General features: G+C 39.5%; 1 pseudogene across 1 annotated transcript; it reads left to right on the forward strand.

Annotated features, from left to right (window-relative positions):
- The first annotated feature begins 3,553 nt into the window (after positions 1-3,553).
- On the forward strand, positions 3,554-22,790 carry LOC308241311 (small ribosomal subunit protein eS1-like; annotated as a pseudogene). The gene is made up of 6 exons: positions 3,554-3,624; positions 5,299-5,475; positions 6,413-6,496; positions 9,463-9,535; positions 10,176-10,240; positions 22,222-22,790. The product of its transcript is annotated as a small ribosomal subunit protein eS1-like (transcript).
- The last annotated feature ends 235 nt before the right edge of the window (positions 22,791-23,025 follow it).

Consider the following 23,025-nt stretch of genomic DNA (forward strand, 5'->3'; position numbering starts at 1 on the left):
TTTCTTGGTATGCCTGGTAATCCTTGATTGGATATCAGGAATTGTGATATCTATATTTTTAAGTACTGGGCATTCTTGAGCTTTGCTCTAGGATGTAGTTATGTTGCTATGCAACAGTTTGACTATCTAGGGTCTTACTTCTATTATAGGTGATTTCATGCAATCCCTGGTCTAGAGCAAATTATTTCCAGCCCTTCAAGTACTGTTTTCTCAAATTATTTCAAATGGTTCTTCTCTTGACCTAAGCCAAACTGGAAAATTACATTATTCTTGAGGCCTTAACTAGAGTTCTCAACAGGTAGTTAATATGGGGAATAAGTAACTGTAGACCCAGTGTGTTCTGGTCAAACCATTCTTCCATTAGTTGGCAAAAGAAGTTCAACTTTTTAAATTGAATATTAGTTCAGTGATCAGAATTAAATTTTATATTAACCTTGTCTTTCTTTAGGCAATTTTCCTTATTGCTCACCAAACTTCAGTTTTCTCATCTTTAAAATATGAAACTAATAATATTCATCCACAGAGGGTGTTGCAAAGAAATGAAAAATGAGATAAGGCATGTGATGTTTTAACCTTTTTCTAGGCCTAGAGCACTCAATAGATTTTAGCCATTGTAATTATTGTTGAGTGCAGCTGAAATTCCTCTGCCAGACTTTAAGGTTCACTAGAATTTAATGTTGTACCCTTCTCTCCTCTAATTTATTAGTTTTGTTCTCACAAACAAATTATCTCATCTCATTCTTTTTTTTTCCTTTATTGGTTAAGGTACTACATATGTGTCCTTATCTCCCCATTGCCCCCCACCTCCCCACTCATGCCCTCACCCCCTGGCCTGGTGTCTGTGTCCATTGGTTAGGCTTATATGCATGCATACAAGTCCTTTGGTTGATCTCTTCCCCTTACCCCCACCCTCCCCTACCTTCCCTCTGAGGTTTGAGGGTCTGATCTATGTTTCTCTGTCTCTAGAACTGTTTTTGTTCATCAGTTTATGTTGTTCATTATATTCCATAAATGAGTGAGATCATTTGATATTTATCTTTCTCTGACTGGCTTATTTCACTTAGCGTAATGCTCTCCAGTTCCATCCATGCTGTTGCAAATGGTAAGAACTCCTTCTTTTTCACTGCAGCATAGTATTCCATTGTGTAGATGTACCACAGTTTTTTAATCCACTCATCTGCTGATGGGCACTTAGGCTGTTTCCAAATCTTAGCTATGGTGAATTGTGCTGCTATGAACATCAGGGTGCATATATCCTTTCTGATTGGTGTTTCTAGTTTCTTGGGATATCATCTCATTCTGTTCACAATTCAGACATACATCCATGACGTCCAAGCCCCTGCCTTATTCCTCCCATTATTCCTGAACCTTGAAAGGCTTTTCTTTCCACTATGTCCATCCATTCAGATCTTTCTATCCCTTATTATCCAGATCAAGTCATTTTCTCCAAACCCTCTCTGATTTATCTAGTTTCTTTGACCCCACCTCTTCTGAATTCTTACAATACTGAGAGTTCAGGTGACACAATTCAGCCATCAATTTGATAGTATTTTACACTGCTGATTTTTCACCATGAGATCATTGTCTCCAAGTAGATATATTCCTTAATTTTTTATAATACCCATTCTGCCCCTCATAATTAACTGATTGAAAACACTTAATAATTTATTCACTGACATTTTTTTTGTAAAACCGTGATTTTTACTTTTTATTTTTATAGATACAGGAAGGGAGAGGAAGAGGGAGGGAGAAGCATCAATGTGAGAGCAAAATATTGATCAGCTGACTCCTGCACATCCCCTACCAAGGCTCAAGCCCACAGCTCGGGCAGGTGCTCTGACCAATTCACCAGCCAAGGGTAACTGACATCTTTTATAGATAACTTCTTAAACTATTATTTCAAGTTCCCTCCACTTCTCTAAACAGACAATTTTATATTTTAAGGACAACTCTTCTTATTTGCAAAACATGTATTTTATTGCCAATATGCATTAAAGCATTTTACATCAGATTTAATAGCATACATGCAAATTATGAGTCTCCTATACTTAATATAGTTGTTTTTTTATTATTCACAGATTTTGTAACTGTGAATTTTTTTAACTCAAAAATCATTACTCATGGCACTTTTGCAGTTATCCATTGACATACATAAGACTGGAAATAATTTGAGTCACCCAACATACACATTCCTAACTAAGGTCAAACAAGAAGACACCCTGCCTTCCTAGTTTAGCTCTCATACTGAAAACAAGTGTCTGTTTCACAGTCTATTTGGTGCTATGTTTTTTGCTTTTTTTTTTTTACTTTCTGTTGGTGATCTCTCTGTTTAAACTGCCCCCCTCGCATAGAGCTAAAGTGATGTCCAGCATTTCTAAACACACGAAAGCCGTGCTGTGCCCTGTGGAGGAGTTAGAATGAGCCATGTAATAATGGATTGGAGTTGGAAACATCAATATGAACTCATGTTTAGTTTAATATAGTTACAGAAAGTTGTATATAGAAATACTTATAGATAGGTGTGCATACATATATACAGGGTGTCCCCCAAAAATGTATACACATTTAACAGCTGATAGCTCAAATTTGAAAATGAAATGGATTTTAAAAACTGCATTTATAGTTACACAAAATGTGTGTGTTACATTTTGGGGATACCCTATATATATATGTTTATATATGTGGGTTAGTATACACATATATATTTCCTATCTCTGTTAGCTGAGAGGATCTAATACACAGTATGAGTAAGTACAACTATAGCTCAGATCTTATTTCCAAATAACCTTCTCCAATTAAAAGAAATTATAATCTAGAATAAATGGGTGGTTCTAAGAAATATATTTTCCTGGTGCAGGAATTAATACAAGAACTTGTAGAATCTTAGGGGGCCAGAAAGTGAGGAAGTGCTGAATTAAAAAAAAAAAAAAGGATGGGAGTATGTCAAGAGGCACAGGAGGTCAACTGAAAGAACTTCCAGTGACCAAGGCTGGAACAACATGAACAACAAATTAATAAAATTAAAAAAGGAATATGGACTTGTAATACAAAGTACAAATTAAATGTACATGAGCCATGCCAACATAAATAAATGATAGGATCAGTAAATAAGTGAGGGAGAAATGATAAATCTCCTTTGCCTAATAATTCCGAATAATTTATATAAATACTCACCCCACAAGGAGAGGGATCATAAATCTCCACTCCCTAAGTGTGGATTGTGCATAATGACTTCCTTTCAAAGATAACAGTGCAGAAAGGGGGAAATGTAAACTTTTACAATGGAGAGACCTGACAATCTTACTTCAACCAGTAGACAACAACGATAGATCGATCATGTTGATTGTATATACCCATGATATGATGTGATGGAACTGGCACTTTATAACCCTGTCATTTTCCTCCCAAATACCCATGATCTCAGTCTACTCATGAAAATATATATCAGATGCATTTCAATAGAAGAGAATTCTACAAGATCCTTTACCAGTGCTCCTCAAAATCATCAAGATCTTTAAAAACATGAGAAGTCTGAGAAACTGTCACAGCCAACATGAGCTTAAGGAGTCAAGTAACCAAAATGCAGTATCCTAAATGGACTCCTGGAATGGAAACTGACATTAGGTAAAAACTAGAACTATCTGAATACACTATGGACCTTACTTAATAACATATTGGCCTTGTTTCCTTAATTATAAGAAATGTACTAGCCAACGCAGACTGTTAATAGAGAAAACTAGGAGAGTGGGTATACGGGAACTCTATTCATCTTTTCAATTATCTTTTCAACTTTTCTGTAAATCTAAAATTGTTCTTTACAAAAGTCTACTTTAAAAAATTAGTAGAGTTTAGTGAAGCAAAGGTGGAGTAAGAACTGCAGGTAGAGAGAACAGTATGAAAAAAGAAGCAAGCAGCACATTTTAAAAAGTCAGACTGTGTGGCGGGAGTAGAGAGAATGAGAGAAAGGAAAAGGCAGCCTCAAGCCTCTGCCAGTAAGAAGGCAGTCCATAGACAGTCCCTACTCAATCATAAACAATTCACAGAACACCAGCATCAGAGAGGCACTCTCTAATGGAGCGAGACATAAATAAGACCACATTGTCATCATGTCTGAACAGAGACCAAAGATCATTATAAACCATAAAAACAACTAAACATACTCCTTTCCTAGTCAGCAGGAATGAAAGAATATTGCTTCTTAACCAATCACAGCTTTGTCCATTCCCTCTGAATGGATAAAAATGATGAAGATGCCCAATCCTATATTTAGCCCACTTCCTGCCAGCACCCAAAGATGAGCAAACCTCCTGCTTTCTTAAATCCTCCCCCAAATTACCTACCACACACTCAGATTTTTAACCAGTCTCTTACTGAGACGTTCCATTGTTAGCCATAGTGCACACTTTTCCTCGCTGTAGAGCACTAAATCCAACTTTGATTGGGGGCCTTGTCTGGAGGGCATTGACCAGCAGAGACAGACATAGGCAGGATCACAAGGCAGGAACACAGGCCACCTTAAGCAGCTTGGAATTAATCCTGCAAGCATTGAGAAAACTCACTGAAGAATTTTATGCAAAAAATAACATTGGTTTAAGTTGTATTTAAATTGTGGCTAAGGAATATGTGGATAATGATTATGAAGCACAAAAGATATAGACTAGGGACTGCTGCCAGCCAAGCCTGAACTTGGGAAAAAGTTAAGAATGGATGGCAACGTGATGGATTTTAGTAATGTTTATTAGGTAAAACCTGCCATCTATGATAAATGGTAATGAAAGTAAGAGTGAGAACAAATACTGGATCAAGGATATTGATTATTGGTTAACCACTTTAGTATCTCACAATTGATTGCCCCCATCGGCATGCCCACACTGCAGACCTGCGTGGGAATTGCAGCATGAGAACGGAATGGATAAGAAATCATTCAGATGAACATACAAGGCAGAGTGCTGTTTCCACATCTGAAACTCGACCATGGTAATATACCACCAGTGCTCTAATTAGATTGAAGGCATTTTGTAGTCAAAGAATATACAGTACTTACTTGGTAAAAAAAGTCATGGAAAGCACAAAAAATGTACTTTAAATTTTTTCTGCATAAGAAAATGACCAATAATTGATGATGTCCCCAGAAGAATGAAATTTAGTCCTAAGTAAACAAAGATGTCTCCAGATAAAAATCAAATCTCCTCAGAATATTACCAGTTCTGCAGGACTGAAACTTCACAAGGGCTGGGAATATGTCTGTCATGTCCATTATGTTATTCTCAGCACCCCTTGTTACACCTCCTGGCATAGGTACTCATTAATTAAGCAATTAGCAGAGGATGTGTCCCTAACAGAGGCCAACAACAGCGAAGATACATCGCAGAAAGAGCTCTTTCACAGAGCAGCAGCACGAATAGAAGGAGCTTTTTGCAGACCTAGAGCACAAAAGCCACAGAGTGGCTGCCGCAGCAGAGAAATCAGGGTGAGGTACCACAACAGCTTATGCTAGAAGCGGGTGCTCTCATTATGGGTTCCAAGACAGAAGATACAAAAGAGCAAGCACTCAGAGAGGAAGGTCTGTGTCTATGGACTCTGAGCAGGGACAATAAAGTATTTGTACTATCATCCAGTGCCAGGACATTGGATGTTGAGGGAGTTGCAGTATTCCTGAGGCAAGACATGTGTGGCTAGGAAGGAGCATCATGACCAACGGGGATAGTGTCACACTGCTATTCCACCCCTACCCCACATTCTGACAAATCTCGAGGAAGTGATTACAAACGCAGGGCGGAGAAGTATGAGAGCCCTCTTGCAAAACCATAGGCAACCAGAAGAGATGATGACAATGGATTAAGAGGAAAAGCAGTGAAAACTAAGTTCAGAGAGTCTTGTTAGAATAATAATAGCAAAGCCTCAATGGCCAAAATTAAACGTAAGCAGTGTAGTCTTATGTAAGTACTGCTGTATATAAAACGTAATTGCTGAATACATTTATTTTATCAATTAACTCTTGGGATTTTGATACTAAATCTGATGCATCTTTTTTATTTTTTAAAACATACTGTTGAAAATAATTTCTAGGCCCAAGATGAAGATTTCATTCCCAGGGTGCCACCTCAGCAAACCACGCATTCACTTGCTTATAAATGCTCTGCTTGAGTAGAAACAGGATATCCAATCAGCCAAGCCCCTTATGTCAAGCCAGCTCTTGACTCTATACTCATTTCCTTTTCCTTGATCTTTCTAAATAGGTCAGATATGCAACCCCAGCCAATCTTGTCTGTCTCCACATCGCTGACGCCAGTACTCTATAACACTCACTCTTGCCCCAATTCCCTCAGGAAGAATGTTCCACTGCTTGTGAGGGACTTATACTCCCCCATCTTACTAAATTGTTTTAGTCTTGTCATTCATTTCACAATAGCACCAAGCAATTATCGGATACTAGCTGTTCAGTTCAACTCAATTCTGACACCATCTACCTGAAGATAATGTCAGATTCCACAGGGTAACAAAACTGCTCCCCCACCCTGCACACACTTCAGACACCAAGTGCAATAACAGAATAATAAAATATTCTACTCTATTTATAAAATAGAACAAGCCTAATAATAAAATAAAATTCTAACTCTAATATAATTTTAAAAATAAAATAGCACAATTATAACAAATATACTCTAATAAAAGTTAGGGAAATGTGGTCTCTCCCTCTCTCAAAATTTGTTATACTGTACTTACCTTTTCACTTAAAGGAAGCACTTTATGGTTTCTTTTTGGCATAGCTGAATTGCCAGCATCACTATTCTTGCTCTTTAGGGCTATTATTAAGTAAAATAAAGGTTACTTGAACACAAGAACAGCAATAGTACAACACTGGATCTGATAACCAAGATGGCTGCTACTGGACAAATGGATGATTAACATCCCAGGTGGGACAGAGCATGGTGGTGCAAGATTTCATCATGCTACTCAGAAAAGCATACAATTTAAAACATTTTTTTCTGGAATTTTCTATTTATTATTTTTGGACCACAGTTGACCACAGGTAACCAAAATTAAAAAGCAAAACCAGGGACAAGTGGGGACTACTGTTTATCCTATTACAAATTACAATATCACATCTCAAACAAATTTAAAAGTAAAAACATCTGGTTAAATAAAAAGAATGTTTCACTCTAAACAGAAATGTCTCCATTTGGATAAACTCTATTAAGTGCCTTAGAAGTTCAAGCGACATATTATGGCACACCTTTGCCTCCCAAATCCACACACTACCATCTGTAATGAAAAATAAAGTTGAACGTTTTGATTTCATTTCTCTATAAGCTTATTGAGACTGACTTTTCTTTCATTCCCTTCCTTTCTCTCTTTCTCTTGTGGGCAACATTTTGTGACCCAGTTTCTGCTTTCTTAACATGTGTTTAGTCCATCAGTAGGGTAATTCTCATTGACCCTTGACTAGTAATCAAGGATACATTTTCCTTGATGTTCTTGTTGGACCCATCACTTATCAAGCAGAGAGGAGAGACACAATTAAATCTCAACAATTAGTTACCCTGAAATTTAATGTGTAAAATAGTATGAAAGAAAATTACAGTTTTTTGGTGGATAATTAAGAAAGCTAGAACATTTAGGAACAATTTCTGTCAGTAACAAATGAGTTGTATTCACTAAGCAGAGTGTTCGATGTTTTAAATCTGGCAGGACAGTTTGTTCTCATGTGAACGCCATTTGTCAACGTGGTAGAGGCACGGCTTTCCCTAAATAGACTGAAGCAGCTTCCCTAGCAGCTTCATTGGGACCAATACGACTTGTCCAAATGCGGAACGTTATCAAGCACTCTGTGTTAATTTGTGTTTTATAGGTTTCTTGCATTTGTTTAATTTTTTTCTCTGACCCAAGTCTGTTAATGTCTTTTAGTGCAAAAGTTAACTAAATATGACCTTATTGTTTTATGAACACTTTGAGTGAAATTAAATCCTTTGAAAGAAAAGAAAAACCTACCTAAACAAAGAGAAATCATATCTGCAGGGAGTGTATACACCAGGAATAAAGAAACAAAAGGTGATATTACCATGAATAAGATAATTCTTTACTTAACTTTTATTGTTGACTAGAGGCCCGGTGCACAAAATTCGTGCACGGGGGGAGGGGTGTGTCCCTCAGCCCAGCCTGCACCCTCTCCAATCTGGGACCCCTCAAGGGAGGACCAACTGTCCATATAGGCCTGATCCCACCAGGCAGTTGGACATCCCTCTCACAATCCAGGACTGCTGGCTCCCAACCATTCACCTGCCTGCCTGCCTGATTGCCTCTAACCGCTTCTGCCTGCCAGCTTAATCACCCCCTAACCACTCCCCTGCAGCATGATCGATGCCTAACTTCTTCCCTGCCAACGCAATTGCCCTCAGGCCTGGTTCCCCCCAACTGCCCTCCCCTACAGGCCTGGTTCCCCCCAACTGCCCTCCCCTGCAGGCCTGGTCGCCCCTAACTGCCCTCCTCTGCCAGCCCAGACAGCCCTAACTGCCCTCCCCTACAGGCCTGACCACCCCCAACTGCCCTCCCCTGCTGGCCTGATCACCCACAACTGTGCTCCCCTGCCAGCCATCTTGTGGCGGTCATCTTGTGTCCACATGGGGGCGGCCACCTTTGACCATATGGGGATGGCCATCTTGTGTTTTGGAGTGATGGTCAATTTGCTTATTACCTCTTTATTAGATAGGATACTATTACAGATTACCCCATTTTCCCACTCTTTTACCCAACTCTGCCCAGCACCCACCTAAATAAGATAATTTCTTTACCATAAATTTTTTAGATTGTAAAATTATATATATGCAATATTATATGACCGCACATGGCAGGCTAACAGTAGTGTCAGGCTAAATCTTAAGCAACACATGTGCCTGTGAATGTAACTGCTATACACATCAGCATGAATTCCCAACAATGTGCTAGAGGGCAAGTAAAGGCTGGAAGTTGTTAGCCGTTTTTAACTAAACTAAGAAATGAAAGCTTGGTGGCCCCACATGGAAATCTAAATTAGCTATGAATTTCGTTGACAATTTTGCTGAAAAGTTTGTACTTTTGTTTGTATGCATGTTATCATATACCATCTGTTAAATAGGGAAACAAAAAAAATCGTGTATCCCTTTAGAGTATTGAATTTTGGTATGACTAGATTTATTGAAAATTTTATTAAAGCTATAGATAATCTCCCTAGAAATGTACAAATAAAACTGCTCCAGCATATGCTTTCAAAGACTCATAGTTATAAAGGCCATTGCATATAGCCCAGGTTCCATATTTTAAAAATCTCTTTTTTGAAAATATATGTTGATGGCGGGTGGCCCTCCTTTTTTAAATAGGGAAGACCCCCTGACTGAGGCAATGAAAAGAGCAGATCCTTCTAGAACAAGTCTGCAGGGGCATAAACTGTGTTAGCTCTACCGTGACAGAAATACTGTACAATAGGCAGAATGAAGGAAACCGAGCCATCAACACGCTGATTATGCTTCAGAAGCAGTTTACCTCTAAAGCCATTCAGGTAATTGGGAGTTAACTGAGAGAGAGATTTTAATGACTTCAGCTGAGTATAATTAACAATAGGAGAGAGATTCTAAATTAGGCTCTGGGAAAAAAGATTTTTAAAAACCTAGAAGAAGGAAAAATGAAAAGATTTTCAAAAAATTGAACTCTGGAAAAAATATTGATTTTATCAGAAAAAAAAAAAAAAAAAAAAAAACAAACCTTTTATCCAGTCCAGTGTGGTTAATAAAATCAAAAACATGTTTTAAAAGGTAAGTCAAAAGATCAGCAGGCATATACTTTTGAGACTGGAAGAGAAAATAATTGATAGTTTGACAAGGCTTTAGAAGGAAATGTATCATTCTGCAGAGCCAGTTTGGCTAGGGACATGTAATTGAAAAGAATATATTTAGCCCTGCCTAGTTAATAAACGATTAATGGAAAAGAGTAGCAAAGAGCTTAACTGACCTTCTGGATCTTGTCAAAATCCTGCCAAGGAGCCGACTGTGGAAGAGTGACAGCGAGTTAGCAACTAAATGACAAAGGCTGGCAAGGCTATGATTTTAATGAAATGTATCTTTGAGAAACTGATTTAGAACAGATGTGCTCAGAGCTAGGAGCTAACACCAAATTCTATTTTGTTATTTGCTCTTTTGCAGTTGCCAATATTCTGGGGTCCAGGTGTTTGCAAATTTGGCAAGGAGGAGAAGGAGTGTAATGTGTTGTATGTATGTGTGTGGGATGGGGACCTCTCCCATCTGTCCTTCTCTCCATCACCCCTCTATGCCTTCCTTCAAAAACCCTTAGCTGAGTGATTCTTACTAGCTTATCCTATGTAATTTTATTTTCAGAGAGAGGAAGGGAGAGGGAAAGAGAGAGAGAAACATTAATGATGGAGAGAATCATTGATCACATGCTGTTCTGTGGGAAAAGTCCACAACCCAGGGGTGTGCCTTGACCAGGAATTCATCCCTGACCTCCTGGTTCATGGGTCAATGCTCAATTACTGAACCACACTAGCCGGATATATCCTATGTCATTTTTACCACATTTGCCAATGCTGCCACTTGACAAATATTCTAAGCATATCCATTTCCTATAGAATCCTATATAATAAAGAGCTAATATGCAAATGGTCATCACGCCCTCATGCTGTCACGCCTTAATGGCTCAGACACTCAACACTGGGGAGAGAGGAATGGGGACCAGCCAGGAACAAATGAGCTCGTGAGAGAGGAATGGGGACCAGCCAGGCACAAATGAGCTCGTGAGAAAGGAATGGGGACCAGCCAGGCTACGGCCCAGGAGAGAGACAAGCTGCCTGCCCTGCAGTCCCAGGCGCCAGCACCTGGGGCTGCAGCACGGGAGAGGGACAAGCCACCTGCCCTGCAGTCCTGGGTGCCAGCACCTACAGCTATGGCCCAGGTGAAGCTGCCCACCCATGTTCCGCTGCGGCTGCAGCTGGCCCAGGCGAAGCCGGCCTGGGTCCTGGGTACCTGCAACCAGCAGGAGGAGGGAATCCTGGATCCCAGGTGCGGGGTAAGGCAGAGGCGGTTAGGGGCGGTCAGACCAGCAGGGGAGCAGTAGGGGCAATCAGACAGGCAGGCAGAGGTGGTTAGGGGAGATCAGGCAGGCAGGCATTGCATGAGGCAATCGGACATCCCCTGAGGGGTCCTGGATTGGAGAGGGTGCAAGCTGGGCTGAGGGAACCCCCTCTGCCCCATGCACAAATTTTATGCACCAGGCCTCTAGTATTGGTATAAAACACTTCTAGATGCAGATACCCTCTAAATTTATATAAATACTAGAGGCCCAGTGCATAAAATTCATGCATGGGGGAGGGAGGGAGTCCCTCAGCCCCCCTGGTGCATGAATACCAGTTCCGGGCCTGGTCAGTAGCTGCGCCTGCCTGCCAGCCTGAGTAACACCTAACTACTCCCCTGCCGGCCCGATCACCCCCATCTGCCCTCCCCTGCCAGCCTGATCGCCCCCAACTGCTCTCCCCTGCTGGCCTGATCTTGCCCCCAACTGCCCTCCTCTGCAAGCCTTATATCACCCCCAGCTGTCCTTCCCTGCCAGCCAGAATCCAGTTCCAGCATGTCATAATTGCAAGAGTTTCATCGAAAGGTTGATGGAACCTTGGGGACTCAACAGGGGCTAAGTCATATATGCTATCACCTGCTGAATGGCTGAAGGCATTTCCCCAAACCTGAAAAGGATGCATTAAATTGATTGTTGGCTGCCAGACAGCTCAGGGCATCTTAATCTACATGTTATTGCCTCCTGTTGGCCAAAAACCTGAACAGCCAAAGGCAATTCCCCAATCTGACAATGGATTCTGTACGAAACCCTACCCTTTGAAGTGTATCTCTCCACCTTGCCTTAGGACAATTTGTGTTAATAAAAAGCAAGGGGTCCTGAGACAAGGAGAACTTGGTTTCTTCAGCCAAGCTCCTCTGCCCCCACATAATACCTTTCAAAATTATGTTTCATCTCTGGACTCTTATTTAATCTATGCACAGCCCTTTCTCCATGTTTCTTGAACCCTTCTAGATGCTGGATCAAGACCACCAGCGTTAAATTGTGCCCAATGACTGGCACCTGTCAGCCTGATCGCCCCTAACTGCCTCTGCCTGCCTGATCACCATGAACTGCCCTCCCCTGCTGGCCAGATCTTGCCCCCAACTGCCCTCCTCTGCCGGCCAATTTGGTTCTGATTGGTCAGTTTCTAAGCCAGTCAGCGTCAAAAGCTCCGCCTCATAGGCAGCCATTGGCTTCTCACAGTTGACCCAGATTTGGTTCTGATTGGTCGGTTTCTATGCCAATAGTGTCTCTGGGGCCTATCAACGGAGCCTGATCAGAAAGGCGGGGCAGATCAGCAGCCCTGGTGGAGGCCTGGAGAAAAATGGAGAAGCAGCTACTGACCAGGCCTGGAAAGAAAGAGAGAGGCAAGTGCTAATCAACAGCTGCCACAGAGGCTATGGATCAGACCCTGCTTCTCTCATCAGGCCTCTCTCCAGGCCTGATTCGCAGCCCCCTCTGCAGTCAGTGCTGGGTCACCATGCTTGTGGCTATAGTAGTCAGTGCTGGGTCTCCACGGCAACCCAGTGCTGACTGCAGGACTAACTTCTGGTTGGTCGAGCTCCTGGTCATTGTGGATGTGACAGACCCAGGATTTTTATATATTAGAATTCTGGTATACATATTATTTAATTATTTATTTTATTTACATTACATTCATTTTCTTTTTATATTCTGTTTTATCCTATCTAATAAAAGAGTAATATGCAAATTAACCATCACTCCAAGACTCAAGATGGCCACCCCCATGTGGCCAAAGATGGCTGCCTGCATGAGGACACAAGATGGCTGCCACAAGATGGCTGGCAGAAGAGGGCAGTTGTGGGCAGTTGGGGGTGACCAGGCCAGCAGAGGAGGGCAGTTGGGGGAGACCAGGCCAGCAAGGGAGGGCAGTTGGGGGGAACCCAGGCCTACAGGGGAGGGCAGTTGAGGGGGATCAGACCTGCAGGGGAGGGCAGTTGGAGGGGACCAGGCCTGCAGGGGAGGGCACTTAGGGGTGACCAGGCCAGCAGGGGAGGGCATTTAGGGGTGACTGAGCCAGCAGGGGAGGGCAGTTGTGGGTGATCAGGCAAGCAGGGAGGACAGTTAGGGGTGACCGGGCCAGCAGAGGAGGGCAGTTGGAAGAGACCAGGCCAGCAGGGGAGGGCAGTTGTGGGAGGACCAGGCCTGCAGGGGAGGACAGTTGTGGGGGGACCAGGCCTGCAGGGGAGAGCAGTTGTAGGGGGACCAGGCCTCCAGAGGGGGTGTTGGGGGGACCAGGCCAGCAGGGGAGGGCAGTTGTGGGAGGACCAGGCCTGCAGGGGAGGACAGTTGGGGGGGACCCAGGCCTGCAGGGGAGGGCAGTTGGGGGTGACCAGACTGGCAGGGGAGGGCAGTTAGGGCTGACCAGACTGGCAGGGGAGGGCAGTTAGGGGCAATTGGGCCAGCTGGGAAGCAGTTAGGCATTGATCAGGCTGGCAGTAGATTGTTTAGGGGTGATCAGGCTAGCAGGCAGAGGAGGTTGGGAGCCAACAGTCCTGGATTGTGAGAGGGATGTCCGACCACCTGTTTAGGCCCAATCCCACCGCCTTAATGGGCGGTCGGACATCCCTCAAGGGGTCCCAGATTGGAGAGGGTGCAGGCTGGGCTGAGGGACACCCACCCCCCACCCCCGGGCATGAATTTTGTGCACTGGGCCTCTAGTTATATTATAAAAATATATAAGTATACTGTACAACATATGTTATATATTATTACAATAAATACAAAGATTTGATGAAAGTTATATTATAGTAAAGCTCAATTGCAGTGAAGTATAAAATTTTAGCATCATAATGATTATGCACTCTGTACTATGGACTGAATGTTTCCCCCAAATCCATATGTTGAAGTCCTAATCCCCAATGTGTTGGTGTGTGGAGTTGGGGCCTTTGGAAGGTAAATAGGTCATGAGAGCAGAGCCCCCATGTTGGATCAGTGCCCTTTAAGAAGAGTCAGGAGAGAGACTATCGATCTCTCTTTCTCTCACACCCATAGGCGAATACAGCAAGGCCTTCATCTGCAAACCAGGACAAGGGCTTTCACCAGTAGCTGACCATGCTGGCACCTTCTATGTCTGGACACCTGGAGACCTCCAGCCTCAGAACTGTGAGAAATAAATTCCTGTCCTTTAAGCCACCTAGTCTATAGTTCTGTTATCTCAGCTCAAATGAAGACACTCTGTCAAAAGTCCAGGAGCAAAAACATACTGTGGAGTCACCGAAATAGCCCTTTTAAAGACAGATGTAGTTCTTGCATTTTATTATTAGTCCTATTATTTATTATTTTATGAAGGTCTTTACAACCTTTTAGATCTTATTGACTCTTACTTGTAAATAATTCTAACTTTAGGATTTTTAGCAATTTTTAAAAATTGTTGCCTTAGGTATCAATCTAAGAGCACAACCCAGTTCTTTGTGTATAATAAACACTAAATTGTGTTGGCTAATTCCAATGAAATCATCTCAACCTTCCTATGCTATAAGAAATAAATGGTATATCATTCTAAACCAAGTGACTAAGGTTCCTCCAGCAATAAGACCTACTCAAGGCCATTGATCATCAATGTGCTAGAGAGAGGCTGATAAAAGCAGTGTTCCTCCCAGAGCTGGTGTTAGCCTTATATGAGCCATCAGGTAGGGGACGAGCTACAGGTGCTAACCAGCCTCTCTCTGACAGCAGTCCTAGCATCAAAATATGTTTATATAAAGTTTTATTCCAAACCCCATGGGCCACTTAATTCTATCCACATCTAGGACACCTCACCTCCTTGGTCACTTGTCAAAATTTTAGCCACTTCTATTGCCTAACTTGCCTCTGCTCTTACACAACATGCCTTTTCTTTTCTCTTGTGATATTGTCTATCCCTACCCTACCACTAATATTCCTTCAGAATGCTTCTATGCGGCTTTATACTGTCATCAAGTTTCCTCAGATCTTTTGTTCTTTCTTTTTTATACAATATTCTCACTCTCTTTTCCCTGCCAGGAACCTTGATTCTCCCTGAGGACCTAGCATCCATTATAGCATTTTCTAATGCTCATTACTCCAACCTCAATTTCCCAGTATCTCACTTAGCACATGAAAGGGTCAGGAAATAAGAGCAGACAAATCAGAATTCTTCTCACAATGTCATTCATCCTTTTCAAACTCATGAAAAATCCCCTCATTTTTTATTCATACTGGCCAGCTATATCTTTCCTAGTGTTAGCAGCCAGGTCAAAAATTCTACATTTCTTGAGACCTTTTGCTCTTGGCACAAAATCTTCACCTACATTCTAATTCTATTCATTGCCATCAATGACCCATCATTCATGATTTCCTCTTATTTAAGCGCCCAAGGTCACAGATGTAGCATATAAAAGATTAGAAGACTTTGCAAAAACTTCTATGTGTTTAAATGGAGAAAGTAAGTTGTCTATTACTTTTCTCTTACAGTTCCCTGATTTCTCTTGTCCTTTGTATTTATTTTTCTTGATCCCTTAAATTATTTATGTAATTTTTCTCTTAACATTGTATACTTTGTCCATATTTTTATAGAGTAGTAAGCAAAACTAGGCTTAATGTTCTTTAGGTTTCCTTTCTTTCATCACTCTTCCTTCCAAAAATCATTGCAAAAGAGAATTTGAGGCAGTGCTAATATTAAGTATAATGACAGGATAAAAAAAAGCACAGCATTTAGAACAAAGTAAAAATAGAAATCGAATGGTAAACAAAAATTGTAAAGGAACAAATACTCCTGTACACATTTTCATCTGGGGCCAAAATTTGGTTCTGCACTCTTAGTGGTGAAAGCAAATGATGAAGAGTAACCTTAATGACGCCATGAGTTCATTTAGTCAGAAGAATGCATCTTTTGCTGGTAATAAAGTGTGGGCGACATTTCTCTTGTGGGTATTCATTACATATTATCCAGTGTCCTCAACAGCACCTGGAATGCAACTATTATATAAAATTTAAAAAGCTCTATCTTAAAGCTTTGCTGGCTGAAAACTGAGAAAATAGAGCTATTTAGTGAAAGCAATTCAGAAGGCATTCAATATAAAATGATAAGATATATAAGTCTCTTTGGGCAAGTGTGATTCAGGATACATTTCAAACTGGAAAACTCATAGAACACCTGTTACCGAACACCTATTAAAAGCAAAACAAACAATCAACAAAACACATATACACACTTTAATAGCTGATAGCTTGATTTTAAAAATGAAATGTATTTTAATAAACATTGCCTTTATAATTAATCAGTGGACATTTTTTGGTACACCCTGTGTGTGGACATTTTTTGGTACACCCTGTCTATATAATTTCAAGCACTGAAAATTCTAAAATCTCAAAAACTCCAAAATAAAACCTGACTCAACCCTGGTCTATGAAATAAATTGGCCTATTTGTGTTCTTGCCTATAACAATTAAATGCTGAAACATTTCACTTATGATCATCTTGGTTCAAAAATATTTGATCACAAAACATCCTCCTTTGTTTCTGACAGTTATTCCACGTCAAGCTACATTAACATGTCCAATACAACTATGAATATGTTTTCTGTTTCTTCGATTATTTTCTTCCATTTTTATCCATCCATTGTGCTAATTATTGTATGCAGGATTCCTCTTGTTCTCTGAACAAATGCTGAATATGTTTAAATCATGCATGTACTCACCTTAGCTTTACCACCATTGTACCCATCGAACCAGGTATTTTAAAGAGGAGCTTGCTTCTATCTATTGCCACATACAAATATCCCCAAACTTAGTGAGCAATGAAAACTATGATATTATGTTCACAGGAATAGAAAGAGGGCATAGTGTAGATGGCTTGCCACTGCTACACAATGTCAGGGGCCTCAGGTGGGACAGGAGTGGGAGGGGGGAAGAATGACTAAATGGCTGAGGGCAGGAATAAGACAGGCTTCTTCTCTCACCTGTCTGGCTGGGGTGACCCAACATGCCAACATTTGACTTAATCACAGCAAGATTCTGAGTGGTTTGACTGTCTCCATGGTGGCTCAGGGTTCTAAGAATGAGTATTTCAAAAAATGGGGTGGAAGCTGCATGGTCCCTGTGACCTAACCTTGAGACATCCCACAGCATCATTTTAAAAAATATTTTTTATTGAATTCAGAGAGGAAGGGGGAGGGAGAGAGAGAGATAGAAAGATAAATGATGAGAGAGAATCATTGATTGGCTGCCTCTTGCACACCCCCTACTAGGAATTGAGCCCACAACCCAGGCATGTGCCCTCGACTGGAATTGAACCTGGGATCATTCAATCCATAGGCCGATGCTCTATCCACTGAGCCAAACCAGCTAAGGATATAAAGTTTTTTTAAAATACAGGCAATAAAATGAAAAACTATGTATACAACATCTAGCCTTTTAAAATCTTAACATAATTATTTTTCAATTTGCTTTAGAGATAATTTTTAAAACACTAAAACATAATAGACAGAATTGAGGCACCTTATGTAAAATTTTAACCCCCTCTTGCCTTCCCAGAATTAATGACTACAATTTATTTGAAGTCCATTAGGCATATTTTTAAAAACCTATTACTACATATGCATACAGCTATAAAAAATATGTAGTAATGCTTTGTATTGTTTTGAACTTCCTATACACAGAAACAGATTGAGCACTTTCTCTATACCCAATACTCTTCTAAACATTTCACGTTTTCAATTTAGATTCAAAGTAATGTCCTATGAATAGAAAATATCACACACACACACACACACACACACACACACACACACACACACACTCCATTACAGATGAGAAAAATAAATTAGGCAAAGAGACATTTGCAAAGAACTGTGAAGGTCTGAGATTTCACCTTACTTAAAAGCTAACAAGTTAGCCTGCCAAAGATTCACAGATACATGGAGAAGACAGGAGACTCCTGGGTAAGACAGTTTATTGCTCATAGTAATAGTAGTACCCAGCATATTAGCATTTACTGCACTGGCTCCCTAAATCCAGTTCCCATGGGGCTTCACAAGGAGGGTCAGATAATACCTACACATGCAGTAGATTTATTCTGCAAGAGCAACAGTGAGCTGAGGAAACCATTACTAATATTCTGTAAGCATGCCTACCCCTTGCTCCAGAGGAAGACACCGTATCTTCAAAGGCTGTTTACTATACAAGTATCCTTGAAAAGATAGTTCTAAGCCGAGTGCTTCCCTCACAAGATCTGCAGATATGCAACAGACCCACTGAGAGTTGCTTGCCAGTTAGATAAAGTAGCTTGCTCCAGGCACAAAACTATAAGGTTATAACAGGTTTGAAACACTAGAGACTCAAGCCCTGGCTCAGGCTCTTGACTACAATGTTATCCAACCTGCTCATCAGTCAATAAGAATTCCTGTTTTTAAATCAGTGCCTGATATTGGAATGTCTTTTTTTTTTATTTTAATCTTGTAAGATTAGTGATGAGTTGGAGCAAAATATGTTTATTGGCCATTTGGTTTTCCTTTATGTGCCCTTCCTGATTCACTGCTTAGCAATTTACTGCTATTTATTTATTTTTTTTTTTGTCCTTAACTGACATATAGAAATTTTTGTAAATTCTGGACAGCAAAACCACCTTGTTTGTGTGCTTTGGAAAAATTGTTTTCTTTCTGTGGCTTGCCCTTTTGTTTATAGGATCTTATGTTTCATAAATAAAAATAAATGTGAAAGCATTGTATTAATTGTAAGCAAATTACTGTTTTCCTGTATGACTTGTGCTTTTTCTTTCTATAGAATTTATTCCTTCTAAGTATTTGCTTTTGTCCAGTCTATAAAGTTATCTTTTAGGTGTTTCTTCTAAATACTTACTTTTTGTTTCCTTTTTAAAAGGTAGGTCTCCAGTCTTCAATGACTTTTGGTCAGGGATGACTGTTTTGTTGTGGTAAACATCAAAATGCCTAAATATTTACTTAAAATTATTCTAAATTTCATACACCATGAATGACAACTCATCTCTGATAGCAGCTGTCAGTCATGATTCAAAAATAGAAAAGAAGAAAAAGAAAGAGGACCTCTATGCCTCAAACAGTGTTTCTAACACATTTTTTATTATTTGTGAGCTATTAAGAAACATATCCCAAGGGAATAGTAAGAGTGTTTATACAGTATAAAGAGTTAAATAAAAGTAAGTAGTTATAATGTATAGTTTTATTATTCATGTTACATATAGTTTTATTATTCAAGTTATACATATGTGGCAATCTTTCAAAACAAACAAAAAATAAAGCTAAACCACTAGAAACTCTATTCAAATGTTAAAATAAGTGTCAGAGTTCTAGTGTAATACAGATTGTAAATATCGCATTTTTTCTATACCCATACTGTTTGATCTTTTCATCAAAAGAAATTCATAATTAATAGCAATTCCACGGTTAAAAATTAAAAAATTATCTATCACTAGACCTTTAAGCTTTTATTCTCACAAATTTATTTATTTTTATTTTTTTAAATATATTTTATTGATTTTTTACAGAGAGGAAGGAAGAGGAATAGAGAGTTAGAAACATCGATAAGAGAGAAACATCAATCAGCTGCCTCTTGCACACCCCCTACTGGGGACGTGCCTACAACCAAGGTACATGCCCTTGACTGGAATCGAACCTGGGACCTTTCAGTCCGCAGGCTGACGCTCTATCCACTGAGCCAAACCGGTTTTGGCAATATTCTCACAAATTTATAACATAGGAAAGGCGACATGGTACATGGTAACATTTTTATTTGTTTTGACTTGACTTAATTTTACATTTCAGGACTGCATGCCATTCTTTGTATTTTTCTTATAAGCTAGCCAATCATCTGCATTGAATGAGAATGCTTATAAAGCAGCAGAAACCAACTAATTATGGCTCAATTTGGCTCTATGTGACATAATATCATTCCTGTACTATTTCTCTTATGGAATGTCATACTAACTTAAGCTGTTACTTTTTAGAAAGAAAGAAAAATTATGACCATCTTATAAAAATAACATGGAATTAGAGCCACTATGTTTGAAGTGCCTTGAATTTTCAAATTTAAGAATAGCATTAAGAATATGCTATTACGCTGAAACCGGTTTGGCTCAGTGGATAGAGCGTCGGCCTGCGGACTGAAGGGTCCCGGGTTCGATTCCGGTCAAGGGCATGTACCTTGGTTGCGGGCACATCCCCAGTGGGAGGTGTGCAGGAGGCAGCTGATCAATGTTTCTCTCTCATCAATGTTTCTAGCTCTCTATCCCTCTCTCCCTTCCTCTCTGTGAAATATCAATAAAATATATTAAAAAAAAAAGAACATGCTATTACTTTGAATCTGTAAAAATAGACAATCTATATCTGCCTGTAGAAATTATAGATAAATTTTGTTTTATTTTCATGTGTTTTGGTATTTTTCTAGATTTTTCTGCAGTTATTAATATTATTTTAGTAAGACATAATATTATTAGTGGAAGAAATATATTTGGTTTGAGAAATAAATGTTGATAAATTTATTCATTATCTCTGCCAAATAGTTACATAGAGTTAAACTTAAACAATAAGGGGGTTAGAGGCACCATGCCCTGTGCAGTAAAAAATCCACATATAACTTCTGACTTCCCAAAAACTTAACCACACAACACCCTTGGTATAGCAGGAAACTGGTTCTAGGACCCCCATGGATAAGGAAAATCCACAGATGCTCAAATCCCTTATGTAAAATGGTACAGTACAAGACATGCAGTTGCCCCTCCACATCCACAATTGGTTGGATCTGTGGACTCAAAACTAGATATACGGAGGGCAGACTGTATATTAATTGAAAATAATTCACAGTGTTCAAAGGTCAACTTTATTCTGACAATTCCATGATATGAAGAATATAGAAGACGTGTTATGTAAATTTAATTTTCAAGATGAAAAATGTAAAGAAAATGTTAAAACTCTAACAAAAATCATAGATATTTTAGCAATGGAAAGATATAACATTCAATAGAGATATGATTTAACATAAAAAAATAGCAATTGCTCCAAGTTTATCTACAAATTCAATACTGGCACAATCAAAATTTTGGCTGGAACAGATATTGCTCCTTGTAGAAAACACGAAAGAAGTACATACAGAGCTAATTCGACTTTAAAAATAAAAATAATAATAGAGACACATTCTTTATATCAGATAGTAAGCCATAATGCAAAGACCAATTAATGGATATAGTGTGAAATATCACACAGAGAAACAAATGGAACAGGATAAAGAATTTTAATTGACATGTAGTTGATATATTTGAAATTATGGTAATGATGATAACACAGAGCAATGGGAAATTATCGATTACTTAGTATTGTTATTGTGAGAACTAACATTCTCTGCAGCAAATAGTCTTTAATAGACAGAGTACACCAAAGATTAAACATGGATTAATGCATGTAAGCTTTTATAGAAAAATAAGGTAAAATAGTAGAAAAACCTCATCTAGGGTATGATAGATTTATTTTCAAAGATCCCCAAAGCACAAAATTTGTGGGAAAAATAAGGATTTGAGTCAATATTAAGGATTTCTGTTTAACTACAAAGTTTAAATTGTTTTAAAGAAGAGCTCACAAGCACTATATCCCATGTGTTTGTGCATATTGCAAAATATGACTATTGCCAAGAACTTTTGTAGAATTTGTGTCACTGCCTTCTCACATCAAATGCTATTAGAGAGATTTTCCCTTCTTGTATGTGATTTTTGGCCCAAATGCCCCCAAGAAATCTTTAAAGTCCAAAAAGATTAACCAGGTATGAATCAGTGTTGCATGCACCTGGATCAACTTTTTATAAGACTCGGTCTGAGGAAAGCTTTCTTCTGTAACCTTTAATATACTTTTCCATCTTTCCTTCAGGAACTCCGTTATGTTTACTAAAATCTCCTTTCCCTTCCATAGTTACCATTTCCCCAAATTCATTTTGCTTGATTTTCTCATGCCTATCCTATACATTCCTGTTTTCAACATTGTCTTTTTTATTTATTTCAATTTTAGCATGACTTTATTACTGTTCTTCTGTTTATTCTAACATATCCCACTTTCTTCTCTTTCTAGGCCAAATCACCTCTTCTTATAGTTCTTATCACAAGGAATGATGTCTGATTCACAGAACAGATGAAGTTGCATTCAGAAAATTTAATATAATTACTGAGGATGTCCAAAGCAAAAACTGCCTGACTAATTTCCATGGCATGAATCTTACCCATGAAAAAAATGGTCCAAGGACCAAAAACAATGGCAGACCATGATTGAAGCACATGTTGATGTCAAGACTACTGATGATTATTTGCTTTGTCTATTCTGTGTTGGTTTCACTAAAACACACAACAATCAGATTCGGAAGGCCTCTTATGCGCAGCAGCAACAGGCCTGCCAAATTTGGAAGGAGATGATGAAAATCAGGACCCAAGAGTGCAAACAAATGACTTGAAAGAAGTGGTCAATAAATTGATTCCTGCTAGCATTGGAAAAGATATAGAAAAGACTTGACAATCCCTTTATTCACTCCATGATGTCTGTGTAAGAGAAGTCAAATGCTGAAGAAGCCCAAGTTTGAATTAGGAAAACTCCTGGAGATTAATAGTGAAGGTAGCAGTTTTGAAAAGCTACTGGGGATGAGACAGGGGCTAAGTTGAATAAACTGATGGATATGAGCCTCCAGGCCAAGAATTTGTTTAAAATTCAGACTTTTAATGGTGACAAATTATATTTGTGGAAAAAAAATAAATTAGGTTGGGCCCACCCTAATTTAATACAACTGATGTCCTTATGAGGAGAAGAGACAGACTGAGACAGACAGAGAGAATACCATGTTATAACAGAGGCACAGACTGAAGTGATGTGTATACAAAGTTTGGCAGCAATAGCGGAAGCTAAGAGACAGACATGGAACAATTCCTCTGCTGGGGCCTTC

Source organism: Plecotus auritus (assembly GCF_963455305.1).
Source record: "Plecotus auritus genome assembly, chromosome: 2".
Classification (NCBI taxonomy): Eukaryota; Metazoa; Chordata; class Mammalia; order Chiroptera; family Vespertilionidae; genus Plecotus; species Plecotus auritus.